The sequence below is a fragment of the Dermacentor albipictus genome, chromosome 9 (genome assembly GCF_038994185.2).
Source record: "Dermacentor albipictus isolate Rhodes 1998 colony chromosome 9, USDA_Dalb.pri_finalv2, whole genome shotgun sequence".
NCBI classification, from domain to species: domain Eukaryota; kingdom Metazoa; phylum Arthropoda; class Arachnida; order Ixodida; family Ixodidae; genus Dermacentor; species Dermacentor albipictus.
In genome coordinates this window covers 56,111,947-56,127,385 of record NC_091829.1, presented here as the reverse complement: position 1 = coordinate 56,127,385, position 15,439 = coordinate 56,111,947, and the positions used below count along the sequence as shown (strand labels likewise).

General features: G+C 48.5%; 1 protein-coding gene across 1 annotated transcript in view; it reads left to right on the top strand.

The window, feature by feature from the left end:
• Positions 1 to 10,782: 10,782 nt before the first annotated feature.
• Positions 10,783 to 15,439, top strand: part of LOC139046775 (uncharacterized) — a 135,048-nt gene continuing 130,391 nt past the window's right edge. Inside the window, exon 1 of the mRNA XM_070526340.1 lies at positions 10,783 to 10,836. The gene's annotated coding sequence lies outside the window, so the exon portion shown is untranslated. The remainder of the gene's footprint in view (positions 10,837 to 15,439) is intronic.

The window sequence follows — 15,439 nt, the reverse complement described above, 5'->3', positions numbered from 1 at the left end:
GACTTTTTTAACGTTCTCTTGCACGCCGCCGCGATTTTAAGGTAAGTAAGGTGGAGCGGAGCAATCGCAGACGCCGGCACCATCCTCTTCATCCAGTTGTCTATTTTCACTGAGCTGGCTCGGCCCCATGAGACCCTCTCCATTTGATCGTGCTCCTTTCCTCTTTTCAGCCAATTCGATAAGGAAATCTGCTTAATGTAGGTTAATTCTATTCAATTTGAATGCAAAAAAAGGTGATCTCCTATGAACAAGGAGCGCGTTTGATTGGGCTTCTCAAACAACGCTGCCGATTACTGCCCAATGAGTGCATCGGTGGTTACATGAATTTGACGTCGGGAGATTGGAATATTTTTACGTTGTAGGGCGCTAAGACCCAGATGGGCTTGGAGAAAATGTACGACCTGGAACTGGGTCCAGCAAGCGCATAACGTTGACATCGCTGGCACTCCGCTTAGTGTTTTGTAAACGTGATCACAGGTTTACTAGAGCAAAAGGTTGAGCTTAACACTTCATTGAAGCTTACTGTTGGTTGCGACTAGCTCGAACGGTTACAGAGAAACAACCTTCTGGTAATTCGCGCTGAACGAATATCGGTGCAGCTGCACTTAACGCAGTATTATGAACGTCGAGGAACGTAACTATGGTAGCCATGTTCTTCAGCGTCTGCAGTGGCGGCATACTTCGCTAGCATGGCAGCATGCAAACTGGAAAACTGATGTTTATACAGGGTGTCCTATTGAGCATGAAACAAGCTAACGAAAAAAAAACGGGTTCTTGTGTGTGAACGAAACCTGCTATGTGATGTTCGCAGCTCCACCCAAAGGAACCTCCGACACCTTTTTTTTTTTCATTTTTGTATATATCAAACAAACATACCTGCTTAATCGACTGTTTGGCTCGTCCGTAAAGCAGCACTATTGCATAAGTGCGCGCAGCAACATCGTGACGTAAACCTGTGGCCTCTTTTGGCGCTTTCGTCGACGTCCCATTGGTCACGCGCTGCAAGTCAACCTGTCCTATACCCACCAGCCTTGTGCCGGTGTATGAACAGCCCAGCAGCAGTTCAGCACCGGCGCCTGTGGGTGGGCCATTGCGGGAAGTAAGCGTGCGTCAAGGCCCTAGAAACTACGCACTTGCGGCCCACGACGAAGGCGAAGCCAACGCTGGGGGCCCGAACGTTTTGACACTAGTTTCTGTGCCGGGAAGGCGTCTCGGCCGCTTCGACAGCTTGCGAGGAAATCCGTACTATGCTGAAAAACATTTGCTTATTGCAACAATGTTGACTGCCAGACGCTCGAAGCGAAGCGGGACAGTTGCGTTTCCTTCTGGAGTCACAGTGAATGAGAACGTCTTCCCAAAGAAATCTGCTCTATGGACATTTGGCGGAAGGCCTGCCAGTTCAGCACTTTCTACGGCAGGCGTGGTGCATACAGAGACGCCGGCGACAATATAAAGTGATTTCTTTTCTAACCTCACTAAAGAAGTGCTCCGTCTTTAACCAACACGTTCGTGGTCTACGGAAGAAATTCTTCTGTTTGTGCGAGAACGTACCAGCTTGTTCGTACCATGTTGTAGCCTTAACTGAAGCTTGGCTTTGCAACGACTTACTGCCCAGGAATTCTTTTTCACCGGCATACACAGTTCAATGATGCGATCGCGTCTATGACGAACCTGTTCAATACGGCGGTGGCGTGCTGATGGCCATGCGGAAGAATCTTAGCGTTAATTGGCGTGCGGACCTTGAGATCGTGCCAGAGACTGTGTGGGTTGAAGTTCCTGTTAAACGTGCCCAGAATGTGCTGCTCTGCGCAGCCGAGTTGACTCATAACATGAGTAACGTGCACTTCTCTTAACATCTTCTTAGTTGAAGTTATTGATATTCCAAAATATTATGTCCTAGTAGCTGGTTATTTCAACGTTTTCTCAATAGTTGGGGTTTCTTCACGCGCGGCATATATATATATATATATATATATATATATATATATATATATATATATATATATATATATATATATATATATATATATATATATATCATCCCTTCGCTGTAGTACACTGTTCTCCGTGAAAATTCTTGGATTAACGCAATTTATTGGTGTTCCAATTCAGCTAGCAGTGTTATGGATCTCGTTCTCGCTAATATCTGCTTTGCTGAGTTTTCTGTTGCTGTTAGCAGTTTGCTTCCTGTTGACCACTGGCACGTTCCCCTCAAATACGCAATTTCTGTAGCGGTGATTCATGTGTACAGAGAAGCTCTTCGCTCGTTTGTTTTTCTGAACGGAGACTATGTAGGTCTTTACAAATATTTCAGTGATGCCGAATGGTCTGAATTGTACCGTGCTGTATATGTCTACAAAGTGGGTGGCATCCTTACTGATGATGTAAAATTTACTCTGGCAGCCTTCTATACCTGCAAATAGTTTTGTCCTGCTGGCTATGGCACATGGTTTTCAGAGGAATTGCGTGGTTTACTTCGTAAGTCATCACTGCGTAGCGACAGTGAACATACGTCACGTTTCTGGAGAAGCAGGTAAAAACCGATCCCAAACGTTTCTAGACCTATGTTAAACGATTACAGTTCTGAGCGTGCTTAGGTTAATATCCTAAATCATTCATCTCGTGGCATTCTTAACATCTAATACAGCATCGCCAATGCATTCTTTGAACATTTTTTCATCGTTTTTCCTGAATACAGCGGATGCTATTAGCTCTGGTGACTGGCAGTATGTCTGCAGTGACCATTTCAACACTTCTTGTTCTTCAGAAGACGCTATCGCAGCAGCCGTAAGTTGAAACCGAAGCCTTCTCTTGCCTACGACCGTATACCAGTTTTTTATTAAAAGCTCTTCTGTTTTTGTTCCTCTCCTTACTCACATTCCTAATCTTACTTGTGTACAAGTGCCTTTTCTTTTTGTTGGAAGAATGCACTAGTCGTGCCAGTTCATGAAAGTGCCAGTATAAATGACGTTCAAATAATGGCCCCGTCTCCCTCTTGTCTCCGTTTGCAAAATTGTTTGAAAAGTTGTTCTTGCACATCACCGTTCTTCTTTAAGCATAAGCTTAGTATATACATACAATGCTTGATTCATGGCCTGTCAGTGGAAACAAAGCTTGTTTCCTTTCTTGACGCTGTGCGACCCGCTGTTGCTAAACTGAGGCACAATTTAAGACACGTTTTCCTTCTTCGCACTTTCCAACTGTAGTTGCGTCCGGCGCATGACTGTTTGCTGTGCATCGACGACGGACACAAACACCGGCATGTTCACACTCGCCGCCACTGGTGGATCTCGTTGCGCTAAGTTGTGTGAACTGGACCATGAGTGACGTTTGGGCTAGTTCCTAAGACATTGAGAATGACGAAGCATCCCATAGATTGAAGTAACTGCAACGGACAGTGAACGCGAACTTACCGAAATATGTTCGACCGGCGAAGTAGCTGAAGAAACACCAAAGGCAAACCTTCGGCTCCTTTTACAGCGAAGCTGTATATAGTACACCCTGTGTCAGTGGTCGATGTCCGTCCGTGTAAGGGTAGCGTAGACACGAAAAAATGTTCGTCTCCAGTTTCTCGCGAATTCTCTGTAGCCCTGAATCTCATGTCGGTATATTGGAAAAAGTATGCTTAAATTTGTCGCTAAGACGACTCTGTCATTTCGCTGATATTTATTTACTTCTCTTAATTAGTTCAAAGCGAAGTTGTAAACTTTGCAGAATTCCTGTCTGCTGTTAATACGTCGCCGTCTACGGAGGAAGTATGGGTACAGAAAACAGCTGTAACTGTTCTTCTGTCAAAACTATCCCGAAACAAATTGCTTGACAATTACCCGCCAAGACGACTCTAACAGTTCGCTGAGTTTCATCTACTTATCCTTATTAGGTAGTTCACAGTGAGCTTGTAGATTTTGTGGAATTCCCGTCTGCTATGCGATGCTACTTTCACACGTCACTACTTCATAAAAGAATAAGTTACTCCACGGTCAAAAGATCCATTCGTTGTCTGTGTCCTTTAATAACAACAACAACAACAACAACAACAACAACAATAATAATAATAATAATAATAATAATAATAATAATAATAATAATAATAATAATAATAATAATAATAATAATACCTATATATGCATAGATGTGTCGATTGAAGTCAATCCTTCCACAGTGCGCAAATTCACCAGCGCTGGTGAATTTTTTTCACATAATTTTAGAGCGCAGCTCCTGGGTGCCTGTTCCTGCGTTGACTGTCGGCGCAAGCGTAATAGAGCGAACGAGCACAGCGAAGTATAGAAGAGCGAACTGGGAGAGCGGGGGGCCTAAGGAACGCCGATTGCGAAGAGAGCGGGAGGAGGTAAGCGGAGGAGGAGGATAGGGCGAAAGTCTGGCTCTCTGCCGACGACCGCTACGAGATGGCGCCAGTCTTGTGCGTCGTCGTCCGTTCACCGATGACATGCGGAGAGCACGTCGGCCGATACCGTATTTGGAAACAAAGCGCTGCATGAACGGAGGGCTGTCTGCGGCGACTGCTGTGAATCACGCCCACGTTTCACCTACGCGCTGCCTATCGCGATATTTCGATCAGCGAGGCAATCGCGCTACACTTTGCTCCGATTGCAATGGGTCACTCGAGACAAATCGTCCGCGCCAGCCAAGACATCGCGAAATGAAAATGCGCATATGTTTCGCATTAGAAGTAGGGAGCGTGGTAATCGTCGGCAATTTTTTATTACTCCAGAAAGATTCGATGAAACCTGGGCCCCACCCGAAGGCGGTACAATATCTCGCAGCATCTTTGTAGCGCACAGCTTGGAGGAAAGGACTGGGGAATGAAAGACGGCCCCGAAAGGCGGGGGTGCAGTGCGGCGTGCAGTACAAGTGCAGTGCAGTACAAGTGTGGCGCCGAAGGTGCTCCTTTGTTGTTAAAAGGAGGGTGGCATTAGCTAGGTGAAAGCGCTGAGGCAGTGACGATGGAGAGGTCGCTAGACGGGTCGCAGAATCCGCACGGCTTTGGAAGCTTACAAGGTCGCATGGGATCCACTCGATCGATATTGGCTGCGGGATGCGTGCTGCCAGAAGATGGATCTGTTGACATATTTCAGGGCTGCGGCTGACGCGTCGCAGAAGCCGCGTCGCCTGGAGGGCATCAGTGCGGATGACGATGCGTACCGTGGGGACAATGGGAAAGGCGGCCACAGAGCACAACGCTTTTCGAACAGCAAAAAGCTCAGCACAAAAAGAGGAAGGAGGCTCTTGGATTTGAAACAGGGCCGTCTTATTATGACCAGGTGCGCAAGGGCAATAAATTGCAGTGGTCGTTTCACAGTCTCCAATGCTTGCAGCGACGTAAACCATGATGGAACCATACGCGGGTGGGAATCTTGAGTAATAATTCGGTCACGAAGCGACAACGCCGCGTGAATTGATGTCGGGCGACGTAAACCAGTTGGCTTGTTATCGCTCAGCTGTACAAAACTCCAGGGAAGAACTGACAATGGTCGTGGTAGAAGGGAGTACGAGAAAGCGTAAGCCCTGAGAGCACATGTTGCGTGTGAAAGGCTGGCTTTAAGCCGGCGAGCATCACGTCGCTGCTGCACCAGCTGATGTAGTGTGCTCAGCTGTGCAGTTTCTTGGAGAGCCACGATTGGGGTGATGCGAAGAAGGCAGGTGATGACCCTCATTGCCTAGGGATTAACAGCCTCAAGGCGATCCCATTGTGCCCTCGTCAAATGCTGGAAGTGGGCTTGATGAACAAGGCGTGGTTGCACTGCCGGCTTCAACAACTGTCGCGCAACATATGAGCGGGCGCCGCCGGTTTTAGGAGCAATGCGCCTAATCAGACCCAACGTCTGAATCGCCTTCTTTCTAGCGCTGGAGAGCCAAGCAGTTGCGGTTCCCCATTCGTGGGTAGTCAGACCCAGAATTTTTAAAACTGACCACTGTTGAAGTGGGGCTCCGGAATGATGAAGACGAATGGGTGTAGCAGAGAGTGTACGCCGGCCCCAGTGATTGGCGGCTGACATATAAGCAGATTTGCTGACGGTAAGCCTAAGGCCGTCCGAAGAAGCGTAATTCGACATCATATATAACGCTGATTGAAGGGCAGCGGCGTGAGTCTGCAGGTCATGATCAGTGCTCAAAACCATGATGTCGTCAGCGTACAACAAGAACTTTATGTCGGGTATATCGTGTAACCGCCATCCAAGCGGGATGAGAGCAATATTGGATATTGTGGGTGACAATACCGATCCCTGGGGTACGCCGCGAAGAGGGACAAATGAGCCGACGGCGTCACCGTTAAGGCGAATTGCAAAGTGTCGCTCTTCAAGGAAAGATTTTACAAAATTCCGTCCCCCAGGGGGAAAATGCAGCATGTCAATTGAACCAAAGCTTGCAGCATGACTGATGTTATCATACCCCTTTTCGACATCCATAGCGAGGACAGTACGGACACTGTGGCTACGAGTTGACGATCAAACTGAGGATGACAAGACAACCTGCGCTGGCTGACGGAAGCCAAATTGAGCAGGGTGGTAAAAACCGTGGTGCTCTAGCCACCACGACAGTCGTGTGGCTAGCATTTTCTCATTACGCTTCCACAAAATTGACGTTAGAGAAATGGCCCCGAAGTTGCCAAGGTCGGTCGGTGGCTTGCCTGGTTTCGGAATCGGGATCACAATAGCCGATATTTAGCCTGGAGGGACCATGCCATGTAGACATACCTTCTCTATGGTGTCGAGGAGTTGAGGCAGCACAGCGCAACTCAGGTTCTTGTAATCCTCACAAGTAATTGAGTCTGGACCGGGTGCTGTCTTGCGACTGGTACCATCTATCGCTGCTATCAACTGAGGCATGGTGAAAGAGCTTGCAATACCCTCGGAGTCTGCTGTTGATGGTAACTTGTCGCTTTGTGCCGGAATGCGTGCCGAGGAAGCCCCTTTGGCTCTATGAGGCAACACATAGTATTCAGAGAAAAATTTCCGGGCTTTATCTCTGGAAAAATCATCCACCGACAAGCAAACAACGAAGCAGGCTGTGGCCGCCTCGTCTGGACGGCGCCAACCGTGTTCCATGGGAGGGAACGTTCGCCAGAGAGAAGCATTCGATAGCTTGGATGAAAATCAGTCACACCAGGTATGCCAGCGCCACCGCGAGAGGTCGCGTTCATACCTTCGGGCCTTAGTAGCATTGAAATTCAGGCTGTTATGCGCTTGTGCAGAAGTGGGGCCTCGGAATGCTGCCAGCTGAACTTGTACGCGAGCAGCCCACAAGTTGATCAGGCCGATATCCGGTGCCGGTCGATGGATGTCTACCCAGCTGACAATTGTAGCTTCATTAGCCGCGCGTTGCATGTGCTCTACAAGTAGTGATGACGAGTCCCCAGACCTATCTTGTGGAACGGAGCGAAGGGTGCCAGTTGACCACAGTACGCTTGCGGCGCAGTCGGTGGGCCTGCAGCGGATCAAGGCCGATAATGATAGGGTGGTGGTCACTACCCCAGCAGTCGGGCTCCAGGTGCCAAGTGGGAGTGCCGGGACCCGACCACCACGTGAGATCCGGTGCTTATTTTGTACGTCGGGCTTCAGGCACAGCCCGCGTTGCCGAATCGGGATGATTCCGTAGTACAAACAATACATCCGCGAAAGCCACCTAGTTTGTGTGGCACACGCCTACCTCAGGGGCTAGAGGTAGGGTACCACCACTCTGGGTGATGGGCGTTGAAATCACCACCAACTAAATTAGGACACTCTGGGTATTGTCGATGGCATTCAATATCCAGCCCAGATTAATCCATGAAGAAGAGCCATCGGCTGGCCTCACGTAGCATCTCACTACCACAACAGTTGCCTTGGGTGACTTCACCGCTACTGCCACTAACACCTGATATGAGTTACACCAGGTTTCAAGAGAAAGGCAGACCTGAGGGTAGCGCGTATAAATGTACACTGCAGCCTTTCCTGGAGGGGCCGCTGTGCAAGCGAAAGTCACTCGTCGAAGGAGACACGTATCCACTGAAGCCCGGAATGGCAGGCAAAGCGTTGGCTTCTTGTAGTAGCAGGGCCTACACCATAGACGCCACAATACATAGACTGGATTTAAGCTCCCCCATTATCGTGGAGAGACCTCTGCAGTTCCTCTGCGGCACACCACAAACATCTGTACCCGCCATTTTGATGACGAGTCCTGGCGTTGTAAAATCACGGATGTCAGGTTGGATAACTGACTGACGGTGAACCACATAAGGCATGTTGTAGAGTTATCCGGCAAAGGAGCAGAAGACCTGGTTGACTGCGAACTATAAAGCGGGGCGTGGCAGAGGCGATGATGCAGCGGAATGGGTAGTTGTAGTGGTATGAGATGCCATTATGCGCCAGCGACGCGAAAGTAGCAAGTAGTAGCGCAAGTAGACGACCGTGCTGTTGGAGATTGGAAACCTCCTCTCAAAGGTGGGCAATTTGATTGTCCACTGCTGCCATATCATCACGCTGATCATCCGACACGCTCGGCTTCTGTGTAATCAGCGGGCGAAGGCGTTATTTGCGAACTTTGTCACTGTAAGTCTGTTGGGAATTGGGTGCAGGCGGGTCGGGCTCGGAAAGCTCTGGCCAGTCGTCGTCATCACTGGATCGTCGCAAACCTGTTAGATGTCGGCACTGTTTGTGTGGCAGCACGCTGAGGCCATAGCTTATGAATCCCGCGACGAACCTTTTCAGTGGCCCTTTGCTTTTGCGGGACAAGTTGGCGAAGGGATCTCGCGATCGTCGGTCTTGCAGAGTCCACATCTGTAAGACACTCTGCCATCTAGTACAGCTTCATGTGGCGCTGTAAACGGAGAGGTTCGGCGCATGTGGCCAGGTCGGAAGCAGTTGTAACAATAGACGACACTGGGTTTATATGGCCGATGTCGTAGAATGTAGCCTTAGTAGTACAGGTGTGCTGGGGGAGTTGGCGGCCCCTGCAAGGTGACGATGCAAGAGTGCCCCATTCTCATGTAATGCGCTTGAATTACACGGTGAGTAAAACAGTAGCCCTCCCGCTGCAAAGCAGTCTGGTCCTCGCCAACGTCAACGTTGTAAACGACACAGCGCTGTAAGTCCGAGCCTCTACCAGGTACACCTGGACAGGCATGGTGACTTCGCTTGTGATCGAGAGACGCTGAAGCGTTTACAAACTCTCCACAGCAGCCTATGTCGGGAGCCCCAAAGCGATGGTATTTGACTTATACCTGGTCGTGAAGCTGCGGAAGCTTGTGGTGCCAAGTCAAGTGTCTAGGGTCGCCTGAATAATACTGTTCGGAATCTCCGTGAGGCTTGTGGGCTCCAGAGCTTCAACGGTAGCTTTATAGCAAACGGAGCCTGGTGTCGACAAGAGGGTGGTCAGTCGTTAGACAGGAACGCTTGCTTTGGGAGCCGCTGTTGGCCAAAGAGAAATCTGGTGCAGATTGTTTCAATGAACGCTTCTAAGAACCACGGGGGGCAGACGGCACAGATGGTAGCGCAGAAAACAAGTCCATAGGGGTACTCGGTTGCTCATGCACAATTGTAGCCCAACTCGCAATCGGTGACTGGGAAATCATCGCCGGGCTCCGCCCTAAGATCAGATCACACATGGTCTGATGTGCATTTCGGAATGGCGGCGGGTGGTCTGTAGCCGAAGGTCTTGGAGCAGGAACCAGGAGCTGGGATCCAGGCTCAGGTGTCAATTGTGCGGCCAGTAATACCGTCGTGATGAGCGGCGCTAGCAAATCTACCGCCACCAGCGCGTCAATGGAGGCACTAGGCCCTAGGCGGTGCATGATTCAGCTGCAGGGATGATGGGGTGACATTCTCTGAATGCGAGAAAACCACACTGCGCGTGAGCGTCCGGAGCGTCTTCGGATGACTTGTGGTCTAATCTCTTGAAGTACGGAACCTATTTACGAGGAATGCAATATTTCTCTCAGGAGCGATGAGCAGCCACCTTAGCAGGGTCACTTCGTCGTCTTCCGTTTTCGGCTTCAGTTGCAGACAGTGTTCCAAAGCGCTAGCTGCCACGAGACGAGAATACTGCGAACCAAGACGCTCCTGGTCGTCAGGTGAAGATGAACCTCGTTAATTCTAGTAGCCGAATGGAAGCTAGAGCGCACACACTTAAGGGCTTTAGGTGACGCTATGTGGGACGCGACGTATTCGTTCCAGTACGGAAACGAAGTGTAATACAGTCGAACGCCTTTATGACAAAGTGCTTGCAGCGTCCGAAACCGTCCGTTCTACACGTCACTTCATTGTTAATTAAAGACGCGCAATGCAACACTTCACACAAAAGCAGGACATTTCGTTCTATGGAGCGGTGCTCGACTGGAGTTTTCGTCTAGGTTTCGATGCCACCGTACATCATCCTATCACTGGGGTTTGACTTCCATCAGAGCCAAATAATCCAAGCGCAAGCCTACATGTTATCGCTTCTAACCACCATAGTCATTCTGGCAATCTTTGAGGTTTTGTGAAAAGTACTTTGTTGTTGTGTGATTAGAGAGAAAATCAAAACAGCCTTTGTGCACCACTTCAGTGGCAGCGAAAGGCTCTTAGCTCAACGTCTCCAATCTAAGCCCATAAAAAGCACAAACGCGATGCTGACGGTGATACTTGGCAAGAATGCGCTTTTTGAGTGTCGAAAAACGCCACAACGTCGGCTCCGATCCTCATTTACAAGAAAAATCGCGCTCACGGGAACGTCACACTGTAGGTGTGATGTGCTACTTCGAGTGACCCAAGTTGACGTCATAAAATTTTCATTGCAGAGCGGCAGATACATGCTGGCTCATGGGGCACATACAAGTGGCCGCAAGATACATACCCCACGGTACGTATCTTACAAATTTTTGATACATCGCCTGCCTGCCTGCTTCGCGTATTTACATAATTAAGTATGCGAATATGTTAACAAGCACAGCAAAATAACCTCTCGAACATAAATTCTGGAGCTCCATATCTTAGCTTACCGCGTCGCGCTCTGTTGGCGGGGTGCTGTTGCATCGCAATTTGCACTAGTTTTCTCCTTTATATTGTACAATACCATGAACGGGGCCTGCCTTGAGCAAGTGGCGACCTTCCTCTAAAGCAGACACACGAAAATGCGTTTTCTGATAGGTCAGGCCTCAAAGCCTACATTGTGATAGCACTGGATACGCCGTGAGCGCATTGGCACCGTCGTCTGCTTCACATGACAGTGCATTGACTTCTGCTGTTCGCGGCGCTGTTCGCCTACACGTCGCTGACACGCCGCTGGCGCCTTTCGACGGCCGCCCGGTGCATGCAGTTGGTATGGTAGAGTCAACAAAAAAAAAAAAAATCCGAGGACACCTAAGCACTTGTTATGAGTTCGGAAGGCGAAAGAAATAATGCCAAATTGGACACCGCTGAGTGGTCCTTCGAGTTATGAACTCTTCGTGGGCAAGCGAGCACGTGAGGACGCTTGACCAACGCCTCCTAGATAAATCAAGACCAGTGCACTTATTTCCGCAACGTCATGCTGTTTTGCCCAACTGGTATATAAGTTAATGGGGACGCTCTCGCTTGGTGTGTCGTCTTCTCTCACGTCCGTGTCCTTTTTATGTCGCGCAATATCATTTAAGCTCTCAAATCATCCGCGGTGATTTTGTTGTCCGCGCTTCCGTCCCGCCGAGCTCACGGTGCACACTGATGAGGCATGAATAAACCGAACGACAGAAAATAATTATTTCCGATTGTACGGCTTTTTCTCCATAATACTCTGACATTAATTAAACGTTCTCGGTTTCGCCAACTTCGCGTTTCTGTCACGCGACGTCGCAAAACCGCGAAATCTCACAGCGTCAAAGTTAAGCGTACGCGTTAAAGATGCATTATTATGCTGAACAATTTTTTTTCTGTCTAATCGGAGACTTCCCCGTTTCGAAAGGAATAGAAGATGGCTGGCCAATGATTTCTCTGGCACTTTCTACTCGGAGTGGCCGGGGAGAAAAGCTTTATTTGCGTAAAATAAACATTTTTTTCCGTGCTGCCAGTATAACGATATCGAGCCCTTTGGGCACGCATTTGACATCACTGCGCCAACTCCCCTTTGTTGAGGATCCCTTGTGGCGGCTTTTTTAACCTTCTCGTGCACACCGCCGACATATTCGCCCAGCCACCGCAAGCCAACCAATCGCAGACGTCGGCACCGCCCTCTTTATCCGGTTATCTATTTTCACCGTGCTGGCTCGGCCTTATCGAAACCCTCTCCACTTGAGCGTGCTCTTTGCCTCTTGTCAGCCAATTCGGTAAGGATATCTGCTCAATGTAGGTTTTTCTATTCAATTTGAATGCAAAAAAAGGTGACCTAAACTAAGAGCGCGCTTGTTTGGGCTTCTCAAACAACGCTGCCAATTACCGCCCAATGACTGCGTCGTTGGTTGCGTAAATTTGACGTGGGGAGACTAGAATAGTTTCGCGCTGTAGGGACCAAAGTCACAGATGGACTTGGTGAGACTGGACGACCTGGAACTTGGTCCAGCAAGCACATAGCGTTGCCACCGCTTGCATTCCGTTTAGCTTTTTGTAACGCTGATCACAGGTTCACTCGAGCAAAAGATTAAGCTTAACACTTCATTACTGCTTAATGTTGGTTGCTACAAGTTGAAACGATTTCAGAGAAAGAACCTTCTAGTAGTTCGCGCCGAACTAATGTCAGTGCAGCTGCATCTGAACGCTACATTATGGACGTCGAGGAACATAAATACGGGAGCCATGTTCTTCGGCGTCTGCAGTGACGGCATACTTCTGCTCTAGCAGGGCAGCATGGAAACGGCAAAACTGGAGTCCATACAGGCTGTCCTTTTGAGCATGGAACAAGTTAACGAACAAAAAAAAAACATGTCCTTCTCTGTGAACAAAACCAGCTACTGGGTGTGCGATACTCCACCGAAAGAAGCCTCCAGTAATTTTTTTGAGCTTTCGTATACATCAAACGAACATAACTACTTAGTCAACCCTTTGCCTTGTCCGGAACGCAAACTATTGCACAAGTGCGCGCAGCAGCACTGTGACTTAAACGTGTGGCCTCCTTTGGCACTTTCGTTGACGTCCCTCTGGTCAGGCGCTGCAACTCATCCCGTTCTATACCCACATGCCTCGCGTCGGTGTACGAACAGCCCAGCCTCAATCCGGCACCCGCTCTCTTGGGTGGGCCATCGCGGGAAGCAAATGTGCGTCAATGCGCAACAAACTACGCAGTTCAAGCCCAAGATGGAGGCGAAGCCGGCGTTGGGGGCCGGAACTGTTTCACACTAGTTTCTGTGCCGGGAAGGCGTCCGCATTTCCAGTCGCGCTAGGCCCCTTCGACAGCTTGCGAGGAAAGCCGTACTACGCTGAAAAACAGTTGGTTATTGTAACAATGTTGTCTGCCAAAAGCTCGAAGCGAAGGACGAGAGTTGCGTTTCATTCCGGGTCACAGTGAACGAAAACGTCTCCCCCCCCCCCCCCCTACAAGAAAAAAAAAGTACTCGGTAGACATTTTACGGAAGGCTTGCCCAATCAGGGCTTTCTACGGCAGGCATGATGTTTCCAGGGACGACGGCGACAAAATAACGTAATTTCTTTTGTCACCTCGCTAATGAAGTGCTCCGTTTTTCACCAATACGTTCGTGGTCTACGCAAGAAATCTTTTTACTTCTGCGAGAACCTGCCAGCCTGTTCGTACCATGTTATAACCTTAACTGAAACTTGGCTTTGCAACGACTCACTGCCCAGGAATAACTTTTCACCGGAATACACAGTTCAGGGATGTGACCGCGTGTGTGATGCAGCTGTTAAATAGGGCGGCGGCGTGCTGATTTCCATGCAGAAGAATCTTAGCGTTAAGTGGTGTGCAGACCTTGAGATTGTGCAAGAAACTGTGTGGGTTGAAGTTCCTGTTAATCGGGGTAACAAAATCCTGCTCTGCGCAGCCAGCTTCCCTCCTAACATGAGTAACGTGAAATTTTCTTAGCATATTATTAGTTGAAGTTATTGAGATTGCAAAATATAATGTCATAGTAGCTGGTGATTTGAATGTTCCGTCTACGGTTGGGGTTTCTTCACGAGCGACATCCGTATCTTTATCGTCCCCTCGCTGTAGTGCACAGTTCTTCTTTGTGGCATTTCTAGGATTAACGCAATTTAATGCTGTTCCAAACTCAGCTGGCAGTGTTATGGATCTGGTTCTCGCTAATATCAGCGTTGCTGAGTTTTCTGTTGCTGTTAGCAGTTTGGTTCCTTTTGACCACTGGCACGTTCCGCTCGAATACGCAATTTTTTAGAGGTTATTCATGTGTTGAGCGAACCTGTTTGCTTGTTTCCTTTTCCCGACGGTGACTATATCGGTCTTTACCGATATTTCAGTGATGTCGACTGGTGTGAATTGTACCGTGCTATAGATGTCAGCAAACTGGGTGGCATCCTTACTGATGATGTAAAATTAACTCTGGCAGCCTTCAATACCTGCAAATAGTTTAGTCCAGCGCTATATGCCTCACGGTTTTCAAAGGAATTGCGTGGTTTACTTTGTAAAGCATCACTGCGTAGCGACAGTGATGCATACACTAAGTTTGTCGAGAAGCAGGTAAAAAGCGATCCCAAAAGTTTCTGAACCTATGTTAAAAGATTACAGTTCGGAACGGGCTGAGGTTAATTTCATAAATCGCCGATCTCGTCGAATTCTTAAAATCTTACACAGTATCACTAATGCATTCGCTGAAGATATTTTCATGTTTTTTCCTCCATACAGCTCAAGCTATTAACTGAGGTGACAGGCAGTATATCTAGAGAGACCATTTCAATAATTCATGTTTTTCATAAGGCGATATCGCTGGGGCTGTAAGTAATTTGAAACCGAGGCCTTCTCTTGCTTACAGCCGAATACCATTTTTTTGATCAAAGGCTTTTCTAGTTTTGATGCTCTCCTTGTGCACTTCCTTAATCTTGCTTGCGTGCAAGTGCCTTTTCTTCTTGTTGGAAGAATGCAATAGTCGTGCCACTTGATGAAAGTGGCAGCATGAATGACGTTCAAATTATGGCGCCGTGTGCATCTTGTCGCGGTTTGCAAAATACTTTGAAACACATCTCTCGGTTTTCTCTGTCAAGCACATCTGTCGGTTTTCTTTGCGCATAGTATTAGCATATACCAACATGCCTTTCTTCATGGCCGATCTGTGCAGACAAAGCACGTTTGCTTTCTTGATGCTGTGCCACCCGCTGTTTCTAATTTGACTCACAATTTAAGGCATATTTTCCTTCCTCGCGCTTCCCAACACTGTTTGCTGTGCATCGACGTCGAACGCAAACGCGCCGGCATGTTCACACCCCTCGCCACCGGCGGATCTCGTTGCGCTAAGCTGCGTGAAATGGACCATGACTGAAGATCGGGCTAGTTCCTAAGATATTATGAATGACGAAGCATCGCAAAGATT